At 47.3% G+C, this 14,826-nt stretch overlaps 1 protein-coding gene and 1 long non-coding RNA gene across 11 annotated transcripts in view; both read left to right on the top strand.

The window, feature by feature from the left end:
• DPF3 (double PHD fingers 3) overlaps positions 1-14,826 on the top strand; it is a 285,381-nt gene that overhangs the window by 77,026 nt on the left and 193,529 nt on the right. The gene's annotated exons all lie outside the window — the stretch shown is intronic.
• Positions 2,056-3,350, top strand: LOC147364057 (uncharacterized). Its single transcript, XR_015134068.1, has 2 exons — positions 2,056-2,401; positions 2,941-3,350. It is a non-coding gene; the product is annotated as an uncharacterized LOC147364057 (long non-coding RNA).

Below are 14,826 nucleotides of genomic sequence, written 5' to 3' on the forward strand. Positions count from 1 at the left end.
GGGAGTTACTTAGTCTTCCTGAGTTTCCCCCATGTGTACATGTTATTAAATTTTTGTTTGGTTTTCTCCTATTGATTTGTCTCGTGTCAAGGTAATTCTTCGACCAGCCGAAAGAACCTAGAACTGATTTTCCTTCCAGACACGGGCTTGCATATGGGTTGGAAAAGAGGGTGGCTGGTGACCTGTGCTCACTTGCTGTTGTCTGACTCTTTCCCCATGTCTTCGTATCCTTCCCCTGCTCCACTCTGCCCCAAGGCTTCATGTGGAGCGACCGGGTCTTGAGTCATCAGGCAGCCCTGCACCCTGTTTGGAAATGGTATTAAAGTTTCCGGTGACTGAAAGAGAGGGAATATTCTGGAGTGAAGTCTTTGATCTTAGTGGAAGTGTGGGGTTCTTTGAGCACCTCTGTTTTGTCCCACATCTGTCCTCTGCTCACATTAGACCTTCTTCAAGGCTCTTTGTTCTCTCCCATATCCACAGTTCGATTTTGCAACCCCTTATCAGAAAAAAACACACCATTACCAAAAAATATACCCCCATCAAAAACAAACAAAAAAAGCACCAAAACAAAATCCACAAAAACTCAGTACATTTTAGCAGCTTAAAACATTTTAGAAGGAAGATGAACTGTTGTCCTACTTACTAACGGAGTGGCAATTAATCACCCATAAGCTTTACATTCTATCCTGTGGAGCCCCTGCCCCATTTCTTTTTCTGAGATATACAAGCTCAAAATACAGGGTGTGTTCTTCATAGGCTCTTAGGAGCTCACAGTACACTGGAGCTAGAATGTAAGCCCTGTAATGGCAGGAACCCACTGTACCCCAGAGTCTAGAAGGTGTCTGACAACGTAAGAGGTGCTCAGTGAACATTTTTTTTTTCTTTTCAACCGAATGAATATCAGAGCTGAAAGGCACTGCCAAGTTCAGCTTGGCCAGAAGAGCAAACAGAGGCTCAGAGAGGTGAAATCATTCACTTGAGTTTGCATAGCAAGTAGGTGGTCTGGCCTGGGGGGTGGAACTCAAATCAATAGGACCGTTCCTGAGCTCCCCAGACTATCAAAATCCAAGCCATGGCTTCTGAAGTATATTCTATAAGCCCAGAGACCTCTGGCTGATTCCTTGGTGGAAGAAGCTGTTCAGACCCTTCTGTCTTTCTGGGTCCAAGATCTCAGAAGTTTGGGTGGAAGCAAAAAGCTTTTCGGAAGGGTTTTCCCCCTCCCAGAATAGACAGCATCTCTGAAAACAGTACTTGGATTTCTAGGCTGACATTGTAAACACTACCTCATCCTAAAAGTAAATGGTGAACTATTTTCACACACTCTTAAAATTTTAATTTGGAAAACTCTTGTCCTTGGAATGCAAAATTCACCAGGCTTTTACATGCTGTGGGCAGAGCTAGTTTCTAGAACTTTCTTGCCAGCTCTACTTGTGGGGAAGGACCAGTGGGATTGACCAGCTCAGTGACTTTTACTGTTTGAGTTCAGAATGTTTTGTTTGTTTGAAAATGTTCACTCAGTTCAGGGTTCTCCCCTCTGCCCCTCACCCCCCTACCCCAACACACACACTCCTCCTTTACAAAGCAGGACACTTTCTAGTGGGTGGTGGTGAAAAGGTAAAATGATTAATGTAAGCACCAGTCAGATAGTCCTGATTTCACCTCGATCTGTTGACCTCCTAGGCTGACGCTTACTCCATTTCTGATCTCCCCGCTTCCAGATCTTCCATCCGTCTTTGACCCACTCCTTTTCCTAATTCTCACTCTGTCCTAGACCTTTCCCCTGGTTCTAACCCTCACTACATCCCTCACCCCATCTCTGAGCTTATCTTTTCCCATCTGTGAGGTCAGAGAAGGATGGCCTCAGGGAGGGAGAGGGATTTTCCTTGTCTTAGGTTACCTGGTATTTTTTAAAAGTTGAAAGTTTAGTGGTTTGTTTTTTAGGCAATGACAAAAGGCCCTTCTGTCAAAACTAGCCAAGTCAAAGGGCAGTATGACGGTTATGCAGGAGTCAGTATCATGCCCCCTTTCTAACCTGTCAATAATAATAATAATAAAGCATTTATGGAGCCTTTGTTATGTATTAAGTGTGGCATTAGGCACTTTCTCTAGTACTTATTGTCGAATCCTCACAGCAACTCTAGGAGTCAGATATTTTAATCTTTATTTTATTGGTGGGAAAACAGGAACAAACATCTTAAGGCAATTGCTCAAGGGCATACAGTGAGTAAGAAAGGCAGTTAGAAAATTATGGACACTTGTGTCCTGAATAAGTGAAGTGTTTCCTTCAAGGTCCCCCTTGTGGATGTCCAGCTGGTGGGCCTGCTTGGATATCTTGGTGCGGTGTGATGGCAGCCTCTGAAATGCTCAAGATCAGAGAAAACTCTCCTCCTTAACCCTGTAGGTAGGTAGGCAAGTACTCCCTTGGGCCATGCTAGAAATAAACCTGGGAGCAGCTTTCCAAAGAGACAAATGGGATAGAGATGGGATTTGGTTTTGAATTTCTCCCTCATCTTGCTTCATTTTAATTAATATTTAAGCACCGGGCAGTATGGCAGGGACAACAGAGGATGAGATGCTTGGATGGCATCACCGACTCAATGGTTTTGAGTAAATTTACTCAAAACTCAATGATTTATTTGAGTTTGATCATTTACTCAATGATTTTGAGTAAACTACGGGAGTTGGTGATAGACAGGGAGGCCCAGCGTGCTGCAGTCCGTGGGGTCGCAAAGAGTTGGACATGACTGAGCAACTGAACTGAACTGAACTGGGCAGTATGGGGACAAAAAAGAGACCAGCCTGTCCTCCAGGAGCTCACAATGTAGATGAGACTGACGTGATTAATTCTGCAATAAGGCACAGGACAGTGCGCTAAGGGACAGTGGCTCGGAGAGTGGAGAATTTGGGGAGAGAGTGACACAAAATCATGTCATATTTCAGGAGTCACTTGGTTTTTAGGAGAACCACTGACTGAAGCCGCCTTCCCTGGCTGGACACCATAGTAGCCACTTCCATGAGATATCTTACAACAGGAGGTCCTGGTAAGGAACATGGAACTAACAAGCTATCACCAATGGGAAGAAATTGGGAAAGGTCAAATTGGAGAGTGGAGACACCAGTCCATATGTCCTCCCAGAATCCTTCTCGCTGGAATCCATCTTGGCTGAGTGATGTGTACACCATCAGGAAGGACCCTGAATCAAATGACTGGCCAGAGACAACCCAGAAACTAACCCCATCACCACAGAACCCGAGACTGCGGGCCACGTGGCAGAGCCGTCCTCCTATTTCCCTTATCTTGCTGCTCTCCTCCTGGGTACCCCTTCCCAATAAAATCTCTTGCTTTGTCAGCAAGTGTCTGAATGTTTTGACAAGAGCCTACTCTCGGGCCCTGGAAGGGGTCCCCTTTCACGCGACAGTTGCACGGCCACTACAGGTTTTCGGCACTTCCAAAATGGCGTTCCTTGCAAGAGCAACCCCTCCTCTTTCTCAGTGAAAGAAATTATTATAATGCAAAATGTTTTTCAGAGTTTGCAGGGCTGAACTTTGTTGTTGCTAAAGGTGATGAACGTGGAAGTGATGTGGGGTGAGGGTTGGAGCCAGGGTGGCGGATGTGGAGAGATGGGTAGAGAGGTAAGGATTGGGTCTTACAATGGCCTGAGCCTCTCAACCTGGCCCCCGCCGAGGGAACTTTCATTGAGGGAACTAACTGAAAGATTAAAATCAAGGTTCTGTGGGTTTCAAGGAGAACACGGTTAATACTTATCAAATGTTGGTCAGGCAGCATCATGACCAGGAAGTGGCAAAAAAGGGAGGCATTAATGACTGTGAAAAAGTAGTTCTGGGGAAGGGTAGGAGCTCTGCAGAATGGACAGACGAGAATATGGTGTATTTGAGGAGCTTCTCAGGAAATGTAAGGAACGAGGTGGGGTCATCACTAGAAGGGCCTTTGACGATTTCAAAGAGTGATCGTGCAGTCCCCCTCTTAGTGTGTGGGGCAGGTGAGAGGAAAGGAGGCTGGGAAGTGTGGAAGCCTGAGCCGGAGGAAGCCCTGCCTGGAGTCCAGGAGAGGCATAACACAGGGTCTGTGGTTCAGGGGGACTGGCTTCTTTGGTGACAAGAGACACTTTTTCCTTAGGGACTAGAGACGGTCATCTTTTCCATACCTTAGCTGTTACCAGGACCCACCAAGATGACCCCATGTGCCCGTTATCATGTGGCTCCTGCTCCTTTCCTCCAGGTTCAGGCTTCGTCTCAGCTTTGGAGGCAGCAGGCATTCTCCTTGCTCAGGCATCCTCCTCCTCCCTGTGGAAATAGGTCCCGGCCGGGGCTGGGAGCTGCGCTGTGAACGCAGAGGTGTGTGTGTCTTCAGGGCTGGTCAGGGGCTCTCCTGTGGAGAAGGAGGAAGCTAAGCTCAGGGAGGAAAGTGGCTGCATCTTTGTTTCCCTCAGTTGCTAGCTTGATGCCTCGCAGAACCTCTGTTTCTTGAAAAAAACCAAGGAAACAGCTAGTTACGGCAGAGTGACGAGAATTCAGATATTCTGATTTTTTTTTCCTTTTTTGGCCACTGTATTTTCCATGACACCATCCAGGGCTCTGTGTATTTTATACTAAAGTCCCTGGAAACAGTTTCGCTGGAGTAGTGAAATGACATCTCTATATTAATAGGATGGATTCAGTGAGAAGAAGCAGATTCGGGTCCCTTTGAGGGTTTCCTGCGTGTCATCCCCCAGCCTTGGCACTTCCTCATGGCCCCCTTCCCGCTACTTCCTCTTCTTTCTGCCTCCTTATTGAAAAACGAACAAACAACAAAAAACCAACCTCCTGACACCTTATCAATTGCAGTGAAAGAAGGCCTTGTACATAAATAATTACATGGGGGAAAAAAAAAGTCCTGCCCTCAGATAAATGTGAGAGGGTAGTGGCTTGGGCAGTGTTCAGTCTTTATTTAAATTAGGGATTCTGAGGATTGTCGTTGTTTTGCTGTTGTTCTTGTGGGCTGGTGTGCAGTAGCCCAGTGTTCACGCAATGCCTTGACTTCACAACCGCTTCTCCTAGGATCATTACAGAATGGCATAATGTAGCTATTGTTGTCTTCCACAAAGAAGCACTGTCATAGGGTGATGGGAAGGGGCTGGGGGGCGCAGGCGGGCAGCGTGGATCTGGAAGGCGGATCTTTGTGCTGGTGTGAGTGTGTGTGTCCTGGACAGCCATGCTGGATCTTGAATTATTTTTCTTATTCCATTCTTTGAATCCCTAGCCACCTGTGCCTTCTTTTCCCCAGTTATTCATCCCTGATTTCCCTCACCAAGGTCCTATTTTAGGCTGCTCTATACTCTTCCCTCCTAGGGTTATCCCTGGGCCTAGTTTGAGGACTTCAGCCAAAGATGCTGAACTAGGATGTTTGAAGGAAGTGTTTAAAATTATTACGGTGAAGTGATTCACCCGAGTCTGATGGCTCAAGGGCTTGTGGTGTTACAGATGACCTCAGAGGTCATCCAGGCCAACCCCTTTCACTGGACATCTGAGTTGTTCAGAGCCCTTGCACTGCAAAGCTCGTGTTACTTCTGGGACATGTTGGATATCTATCCACTCATTCATTCACTCACTCAGCATAAGCTTGCCAAGCGCTCGCTGTGAGGCTAGTGCCTGGGCTAGGCGGTGGGTATATAGTGATGAGAAGAAAAGGGCACCAGTCCTGCCCTCATGGATCGTCCACTCCAGGTGCCCATGTAGGCAGGTGAAAGGTCTGCAGGTATCGTTAGGTCCACTTGACCCCTGCGGAATTCAGGGCTGGGCAACACGCTGGCATCGACTCTTGAAGCTAGAAATTAGGACCAGATCTTCATGGCCCATGTGCCAGCCAGGGCCAGGCAACACTGTTTTTTTCTTTTCTTTTTTTTAAAGTGGTAGTGAGATCTCTCAGACTGAGATCTCCCTTGGAGATTTTTATGGTAATACCTGCCTCTCATTTCTCCCTCTCTCCTACCTCCGCCTCTCACCAGACTCTTCTGCACTGGGGCTGGGGGTTACATGTAGAAATGTTTTGGAGTCCACCCACAAGCACCACTGGCATCTGAATGGGAGGACTACCTATGTTACCATGAACCTCAGAGGCCATGGCCTTCTCAGTTCACTCTTAAAGATGCAAAGGACAGGTTTCACTGAAGCCAGGGGACACAAGGAGGGCCACTGAGCTGAGGTTCTATGAACAAACTGAGAAGAGAGAAGCACTTTTCTATCCTTGGAAGGAACCTGCCTCAGTTTTGCCACCTGGAAAGGTGAATTTATACTAAAAATGTATGCTCTTTATCTAACATTCAGCTTTAACTGGGAGTGCTTATTTTATCTGGCGACATTACAGGACGGGGTGGGTGGAAAGGTGGGCAGTTGGGCAGGGCCTCTGCTTCCCCATGGGGCTGATGACGGCAGGATGGGGTTATTGGAGCCCCGAGGTTCTGAAAGGTGGTGTGATGGCAGGTATCAAACGAGATCGATCAGAAGACAAGAGACTGAACGTCTCTGCTGTTTGTGGCCTTTGGAGAAGTCACCACAGAGAAGTCACACTTGCACGAGCCAAGAGAAAAAGAGTGGTCTTTAGCCTTGCTTCTTATCCAATCATGTCTGAAGATACATTCCATAAAATAAACAGATGTATTCCCTTTGTGTATATTTTAAAAAGAACCCAAATTCTTTCCTCCTGGTGAGTTAAAACAAACACCCAGGGCTGAAAGTCTGTGTGCTCAAAAGTGTGTCTCAGGCCCCCGGCTGCTTGGGGGCGTGTGCCTAGAAGTGGGTGCTGACAGATACAAGGGGCTGAGGGCTCAGCATCTTTGTGCCCATTCCCAGGAGTTAACTTGAACTTGGCTTTCTATGTGATTCTAAAAAGCATAGTGTGTGACCACTGGGCAGGTCCTTGGAGATGAGCCAGTCTGAAAACCAGGAACTCTCGGAACTGACCAGCTGTGACCAGCGAGAGCACATTTGCTGGCTGGTACCCACACACTGCCGTTCGTGGGTGCCATCCCCTTTGCTCCTCTGCGGGTGTTTCTTGTCCATGGCTCATCCGATGTTTGTGGTTCCCGGGCTCTGGCTCTGAGTCATCCTGAGGGCGGAAGCTGGCTGGGGATGGTATCTATCATTGGGGTTATTCCTGAGGAAGCTAGTACTTCTTACCCCCAGTAAGTACCCCTCTTTTCCATTCTTGGAGTGGTTCTGTGTGCAGCTCTTATCTTCCCTCTCTCTTGTAAGCAGTCATTTCCCAGCTGTAAGGAGAGATGGGATGTAGAGCCTCACATTTTGGGTTAGTGCCTCGTCTTTGTGGCGGCCAACCTAGTCTTGTCCAAGTGTGCTGAGTTTGGGTGCTGGTTTCCTGGTCGTCCCCACTGAGCACCTGCATCCCGAACAAAGAGACAGCTGAACCTGCCTGGTTATAGGATCACCCCTCAGTAATCCCCGGAAAGGTCCTTCTGCTCAGAACTTGGTGGTGACTTCACAAAGACCGTGAAAGGGGGACCATGATTCGTAGTGGGGTATATGGTTTCTTAAAGTGACTGCCTGAAGTGTGAGCATGCACAACACAGTGAATAGTTCACAGTGTGATTCTGTGTGAATCACCAGTTACCTCCTCAAGGTCGTGGTGATGCCATCAGCCCGGTGGCAGAGGAACAGGCCTTGTCCTTGCTCTGAGCATCCTCTCCCTCGCTGCTATCTCTTTGTTTCTATTTCTCAGTTCTTCGAGCCACTTACTGTCCCTCCATGGCCATCTGGACTCCTCATATCCTTGTTTCAAGGCCAGAGCCCCATAGATATGTTTGTGGACATCTGCCTGCAGTGACTCCAGATCCAGACATAAGAGCACAGTGCCGCATCCTCAGTAATTCTGTGGCTACCGCCCAGATCTCAGTGGATGCTGAGAATAGAAGGAAGTTACAGCATTGGGCCGGTTTTTTCACGTGATGTAGTGCCTGTGAATGCTAGGAATGGTTTCTTCTTGTACAGCAGTATTGGTGGAATTATGTTAACTACTCTGGCCCCCAAGTATCCTCCCCAAGAGGAGAATAACTAGGGGGTGAGTGCCAGAATGTCTTGTCCCCCAGTGTTCCAAAGACCAGAGCCACATGGAAGTAAGTCCATGGCTATTTTCTTTCCTGTGTTATCAAGTGATCCCTGACTGCAGTGGCATGAGGGTATTATTTGTCTCATGCCTGTTTGTATGTAGGCTCAATTTGCAAACACATAACCACTTGCCAGGGCTTCCCAGGTGGTGCTAGTGGTAAAGAACTTGCCTGCTAATGCAGGAGATGTAAAAGAGGTGGGTTCGATCCCCGGGTCAGGAAGATCCCCTGGAGGGGGGCATGGCAACCCACTCCAGTATTCATGCCTGGAGAATCCTGTGGACAGAGAAGCATGGTGGGCTACGGCTCATAGGCTTGCACAGAGGTGGACATGACTGAAGCGACTTACACATGCAGCCACTTGCCTGTCGGCCCCATCCACTCATCCATCCATTAATTGATCCATTGATTGATTAACTGATCCATCCATCCATTCATCTGTCCATGTATCCATCTGCCCACCCATCCAGTGATGGATGGTAAACTTATGGGACCAGAAAGGTAAAGTACAAAGAGGAAAATGGGCTTGTTAGATACAGAAGGGAGTGGTGGGGACTGTGGTAAGCTGGAGAGTGCAGTTTACTGAGCTGCCGTATACAGCATTCCCTGACTCTGACCTCCTCTCAGGTTTGATGTATGGCAACACTGATGGCTCCAGTGAACATCCTCATCTCACAAGCACTTAGGTTGTCCGCCTAGATCTGTTTGGATGGGGCCCCAGGCTTCTTCCTCAGCCTTGTGCAGGGTCTTTCGGTAAAACCAAACCCTGGACTGTGCACTAGTCAGGGCTTTTAAATGCTGCAAACGGCAAGAAACTCAACTCAAACTGCTTAAGCATAAAGAGGAATGTATGGGCTCGTGTACCTAACGTTCAGGAGTATATCTGCTTCACTTGGGACTGAATCTAGGGGCTCAGCAAGGTCGTCTGGATTCCCTCCACCTCTCCTTTCTCTCTTAATTCTGCTTTCTTCTACACTGACTTCCTTTGCAGAGAGGCCTGCTTCGTGGAGTCTCCCAGCAGCATCAGATACACATTTTTATTAGCTTTTTTTTCATACCAAGAGAAAGTGCCTCATTCCCTCAGAAATTCCAAGACCGATTCGAATTTGCCTGCCTTGCACCACATGTTCATTTACCTTTGATGCAACCACTAAGGCTTGGGGAGGTGGTTTTCTCATTGGCCAGGGCTGGGTCACAACCCTCTCCCTAAAGCTGAGGGATGGAAATGAGTTGATTTTACTCAATTGATGGTGGGGAGAGCTGGTTCACTGGAGGAAAATTGAGGTGTTGTTACTGGAAGGAGGTGGCATGGCAGCTCAACAGATAACCCATGGCCACCATAGACAGGGAGGATGGGCTGATGCACAGACTGGGCCCTTACTGTAAGCAAGACTCAGGACACTGAGCAGGACCAGAGCTGCTCGCCCCTTCAGCTCTAGCCCCCTGGTTTCAGTAGCAGCCACCCCTCCCTTCTGTCCTGCCCTCATCAGGCACAGGATGAGGGTAGCCCTGGGCTTCGTGGGCAGCGGCTCTCCTGCTCTGCCTCCCCTCTGCTCTGAGACTCTTGGCTCTAAGGAAACCTGATGTGTGTGTGTGTGTGTGTGTGTGTGTGCATGTGTGCTCAGTTGTGTCTGACTTTTTGTGACCCCATGGACTGTAGCCCGCCAGGCTCCTCTGTCCATTGGATTTTCCAAAGAATACTGGAGTGGGTTGCCATTTCCTTCTCCAGGGGATCTTCCCAGACCAGGGATCCAACCCACATATCCTGCATTGGCAGGCAGATTCTTTACCACTGCGCCACCTGGGAAGCCCAAGGAAACCTGGTACTCACCTCAGAATTATGACTTCCAAAGGTTTTGGAGTTTGGAAGAGGGCAGTAATCCAAGAGGGTCCCAAAGTGCTCAGAGCACTCTGTAATCTTCCAACCTGGTCCTGCTGTTGTAGGAGGAGTTGCTGAGACTGGTTTCAGCAGTGCTTGATTTGGGCTCAGAACTTGGCTAGGCTGATCCCATGACGTGGCCCAATGCAGGAACTGAGGCTGTTGGAAGAGTCATTCTTAGGAATATGGAGACTTTGGTTCCATCCTGGGCAGAAGCTGCTGGAAGAGGAGCAGGACCAGGCTGTATCCTTAGCAGCTGGCAGCCCCTGGTGCAGCCTAGAGAGGACCCAGAGTTCTCCGTTGGGACTTTGGTCCCAGAGAGTAAGTCAGGCTGATGTTGGGTCCGACCTTAGTCACATGGAATCCTCAGTGCCAGAAATACCACCTCTTGGATTGAGCAACAGTTTTCTCCTCGCCATCAAGGATAACTTTAACTGTTTCCGACCTTGTTTTTGTTGTTGTTGAAAATATGGTGACCAGACAGCGGAATGTGAGAAGGCAGATAGATAAAGGGTAAATAGACCTCATAGAAGGATATATCTATAAAAGCACTTGAAACTGTCAATAAGTAAAACTCTGTTAAGAAGTAGAATTATCGATAGCGGAAAGCACTCAGGAGACTTGACACTCTATCTTGTTTGCTACAACAACCCAGTGAGGGAATGACAGGGAAAGGTCGTTTTCTTTTTAATATCACTTTACAGAGGTAGAAATGGTGATTAAGAAAATTAGCAAAGTCTTGCAGGTATTTGAAGGGTTGAGTCTAGAACTTAAATCTCTAAACAATTAGTCTGTTTTTTAAATCACCACACCCTTCTCTGGTGGCTCAGTCCATAAAGAATCCACCTGCCAGTGCAGGAGACCTGGGTTCAGCCCCTGGGTCAGAAAGATCCCCTGGAGGAGGAAACAACAACCCACTCCAGTATTCTTGCCTGGAGAATCCCAGGGACAGGGGAGCCTGGTGGGCTACAGTCCATGGGGTAACACGAGTTGGACACGACTTAGTGACTAAACCATCACCACCACATTATAAGTTCATGTGAAACTTTCTTTTTCACTTTACTATAAACTTTCCAAAAAAAGAATGCTGACTGAGAATATTAAAGAAAGTGAGTCTTTTATTAGGTATCACATAACTAAATATGAAAATATTCTGAAAAAAATCAGAAAAATATTAAAATGGTTTAACCATAGCATCTCAATAGGATTATGCAATCCAACATAGTTTCGACTTTCCAGGATGGCATTCATTAATTCCCAGTTTTATTGATTCATTGATTCAGTACTTTATTCATAAAGCAGTTACTGTGCAACTATTACACACCAGGCCTTTTATTGGCTGTTGAGGACGTAAGGATGAAAGAGACACTGATTCCTATTAGTTTTGCTTCTTAACAAAATGCCCCAAGGCTTAGTGACTTCAAAGAGCAACCATTTATCTTGCTTACTGTTCTGTGGGTTATCAGTTTGATCTGGGCTCCGCTGGGTGGTTCTTCTGATCTGGGCTGGGCTCACTTCTGTGTCTCTGGTCAGCTGCTGGGTAGGTTATGGGCTGGTTGGACTAGAATAGCCTCAGCCAGGACAGCTTATCTCTGCTTCTCCTCTATATTCACCCAGCAGGCTGGTCCACGCTTGTTCACATCCCAAGCAACAAGGCAGGTTTTCAGGAGAGCAGAGTGGAAGCTCGAAAGGCCTCTTGCAGCTGGGGCTTGGAACCGGCACTACCTAGCTGCCACTGTAGTCCACTGGTCAAAGCAAGTCAATGAGGTTATCCTAGCAGACTCTTCAACTACAGTTTTATTATATTGGCTTGGTCAAAAAGCTCATTTGGGTTTTTCTGTACCATCTCATGGAAGAAACTGGATGAACTTTTGTTAGTTGCTCAGTCATGTCCGACTCTTTGTGACCCCATGGACTGTAGCCCACCAGGCTTCTCTGCCCGTGGAATTCTCCTGGCAAGCATACTAGAGTGGGTAGTCATTCCCTTCCCTAGAAGATCTTCCCGACCCTGGGATTGAACCTGTGTCTCCTGCACTCCTGGCAGATTCTTTACTGTCTGAGCCGCCAGAGATGAACTTTGGGGCCAACACAGTACTCAGTATCTTCTCCAGGTGCTATGCTTAGTCCTCTGTCTTGCTTCTCTTGTCACTTCTCCACACCTCATCCTACCCCATTGGGAAGACCCACCCTCTCTCCTTTTTCCTTCTCTCTAATCCTACCTACCTTTCAGATTCTACCTTCATAAAACCTTCTGGAGGTGATTGTAGAGTCAACTGACCTCTCAGTTCCTTTTATTGGCAATAATACTCATTGCATATACCACTCACAAGGTATTTGAATTAGGGGCTGAAGATGTTAAAAGTATCCCTACCCTTCCCAAGTGGTAATATTTGTAAAGAACCTGCCTACCAATACAGGAGACATAAGAGATGCCAGTTCGATCTCTGGGTCAGGAAGATCTGGAGGAGGGCAAGGCAACCCACTCTACTGTTCATGCTTGGAGAATCCCATGGACAGAGGAGCCTGGCAGGCTGTGGTCCATAGGGTCATAAAGAGTCAGACATGAATGAAGTGACTTAGCATGCATGCACAAAGAGGTCTACTTTCTAGGAAAATGGAAATAATAAAGCCTACCTCATACAGTTGTTGTAAGGATTAAATGAATTAATTTGCACAATGCCTTGCATAGTGTCTAAAACATGGTAAGGTCCCTATGAATCCAACATGCCAAGGGTGTTACATGATATTTAACTAGTAAACCATGTGAGAGGCAAGTTTTCCTGTCTCCTTTACAGATGAGGAAAGTGATGCTCACATAAGTTATATGATTTCCCAGAAATCACATAGCTAATTTAGCAGGAGTTCCGAAATTCAACTTCTAAACCTCTTTTAACCTCATTTGAGATGCTTCAGTGATGGAATGAAATAACCCAGGATGAGGCTGCAAGATAAAATCCTTTTTCCTTTGGTCCCTGCCTCAGTTTGCTCATCCACAAAATGGGAAGGTAGAAAGAATCATGATGGGAACTGTTGACTATAACCTGCGGCCCAGATTAATCACAATACAAATTAAAATAATACTCAATTATCTGTAAGAGAAACACACATGGGAAATGGCGTATGAGTTTGTGCAGGAGAGTGCTTGGGCTTTGTGCATGTATTCTTTCTTCAGAAAGTAAACTGAGCTTCCTGTTTGTGGACTGTATCCCAACTAGGAAATTCTGAGCACGAATCTTAAGTCTTTGGGTGTCTCTGCTGGGTCCCTCTGGCCTCATAGCATCAGTCTGCATTGGGCTGAGTGGCCCTTCTGCTTCCTGGGGTCTGACTGGGTCTGCTGGTGTTTGTGGACAGTCAAGTAGTTCATATCAAACTGGTTTATTTAGTGACTGGACCTGATCAGAGCAGAGTAACTGACCAGTGGACTAGTGGGCAGCTCACTGGTTGCCATTGACTAAGCATTTATTGTGAACCCAGAAGAGAGAGAAGGGTGTGTTTCATTTTTTATTTCTTATGCTGTAAGTGGAGAGTTAGTATGTACTTCTAGTTGGGGAAATAGAAGCTGACACGGCCACTAGGTTGTGGAGTGGGAGGTGGATGTCCTGTGCATGTAGGCACTGTACACCTGCCACCTGAATTAGATTTTTGCTTCAAATTTATTAAAAAATTGAAGTAGAGTTGCTATACAATAGTATGTACGTTTCAATGTACACCTTCAATATTCTCTAGTTTAGGGCAGAACCTTACTCCTCAGAATCTCACCATTGCTGTAAGAGTTTTCCAGTGCTCTTCGCTGCAGAACCCACCTTTGGCAGACAGAATAGGAGCCCCTTGAAGATGTCCACACCCTAACCCCTGGAACCTTGAATATGGAGAAAGGGAGTTGGCGGATGTGATTAAATTAAGGACTTTGAGAAGGGGAGGTTATCCTGGATTATGTGGCTGGGCTTGATGTAATCACGGGGGTCCTGGTGGAGGGAGGTGGGAGGCTCAGACTCTCATAGGGATGTGACAGTGGAAGCAGAAATCGGAGTGATGCAATGGAGGAAGGGGTCACAAGCTAAGGAATGTGGGCCGCCCTAGAAGGTGAAAAAAGCAAGGAAACAAGTTCTCCCTTAAGGCCTCTAGAGGGAATGCAACCTGGCTGACACCTTGATTTTAACCCTCTGGGACTCATTCTGGCCTTCTGCCCTCCAGGACTGTCAGATTCTGCCTTGTCTTGTGGCACTAAGTTTGTGGCCACTTGTTAGAGCAGCAGTGGGAAACCACTACACCACCTTTCCACGTGTCCTGTTGGATAGTCTGAAGTTCCAGCCTGCTAAGGCTTTCCCTCCTTTGTGACCAAGTGCCCTATCAGAAAGGGGCTAGAAGCCCTTGACCCACCCCTAGGGAAGGTCTGTGCCATGAGTTAGGTTCCTGCTGGTGTGGCTAGTTTGCATGGAATCATTCGCATACAGTTGTGCTTCTGAGCATGGATCCCATTGGCTAGATAGCTGACTGGTGGTAGGGCTGCTGCTGCTGCTGCTGCTGCTGCTGCTAAGTCGCTTCAGTCGTGTCCGACTCTGTGCGACCCCACAGACGGCAGCCCACCAGGCTCCTCTGTCCATGGGATTCTCTAGGCAAGAACACTGGAGTGGGTTGCCATTTCCTCCTCCAATGCATGAAAGTGAAAAGTCAAAGTGAAATCGCTCAGTCTAGCTGAGCCATTGAGCTATTTTATTTTTTAATATATTCTGCTGCTCTGCATCCTTGTGGACGGGGAGGCCTGTGAAACAGATAGTACTGTCTGGGAATGACCCCCAGCTGTCTTTTCTGCCACTGGTGGTAGAAGCA

This window comes from Bos grunniens, chromosome 10 (assembly GCF_055505025.1).
Source record: "Bos grunniens cultivar Pamir isolate PY7600 chromosome 10, Bosgru_T2T1.0, whole genome shotgun sequence".
In the NCBI taxonomy this organism is placed as follows: Eukaryota; Metazoa; Chordata; class Mammalia; order Artiodactyla; family Bovidae; genus Bos; species Bos grunniens.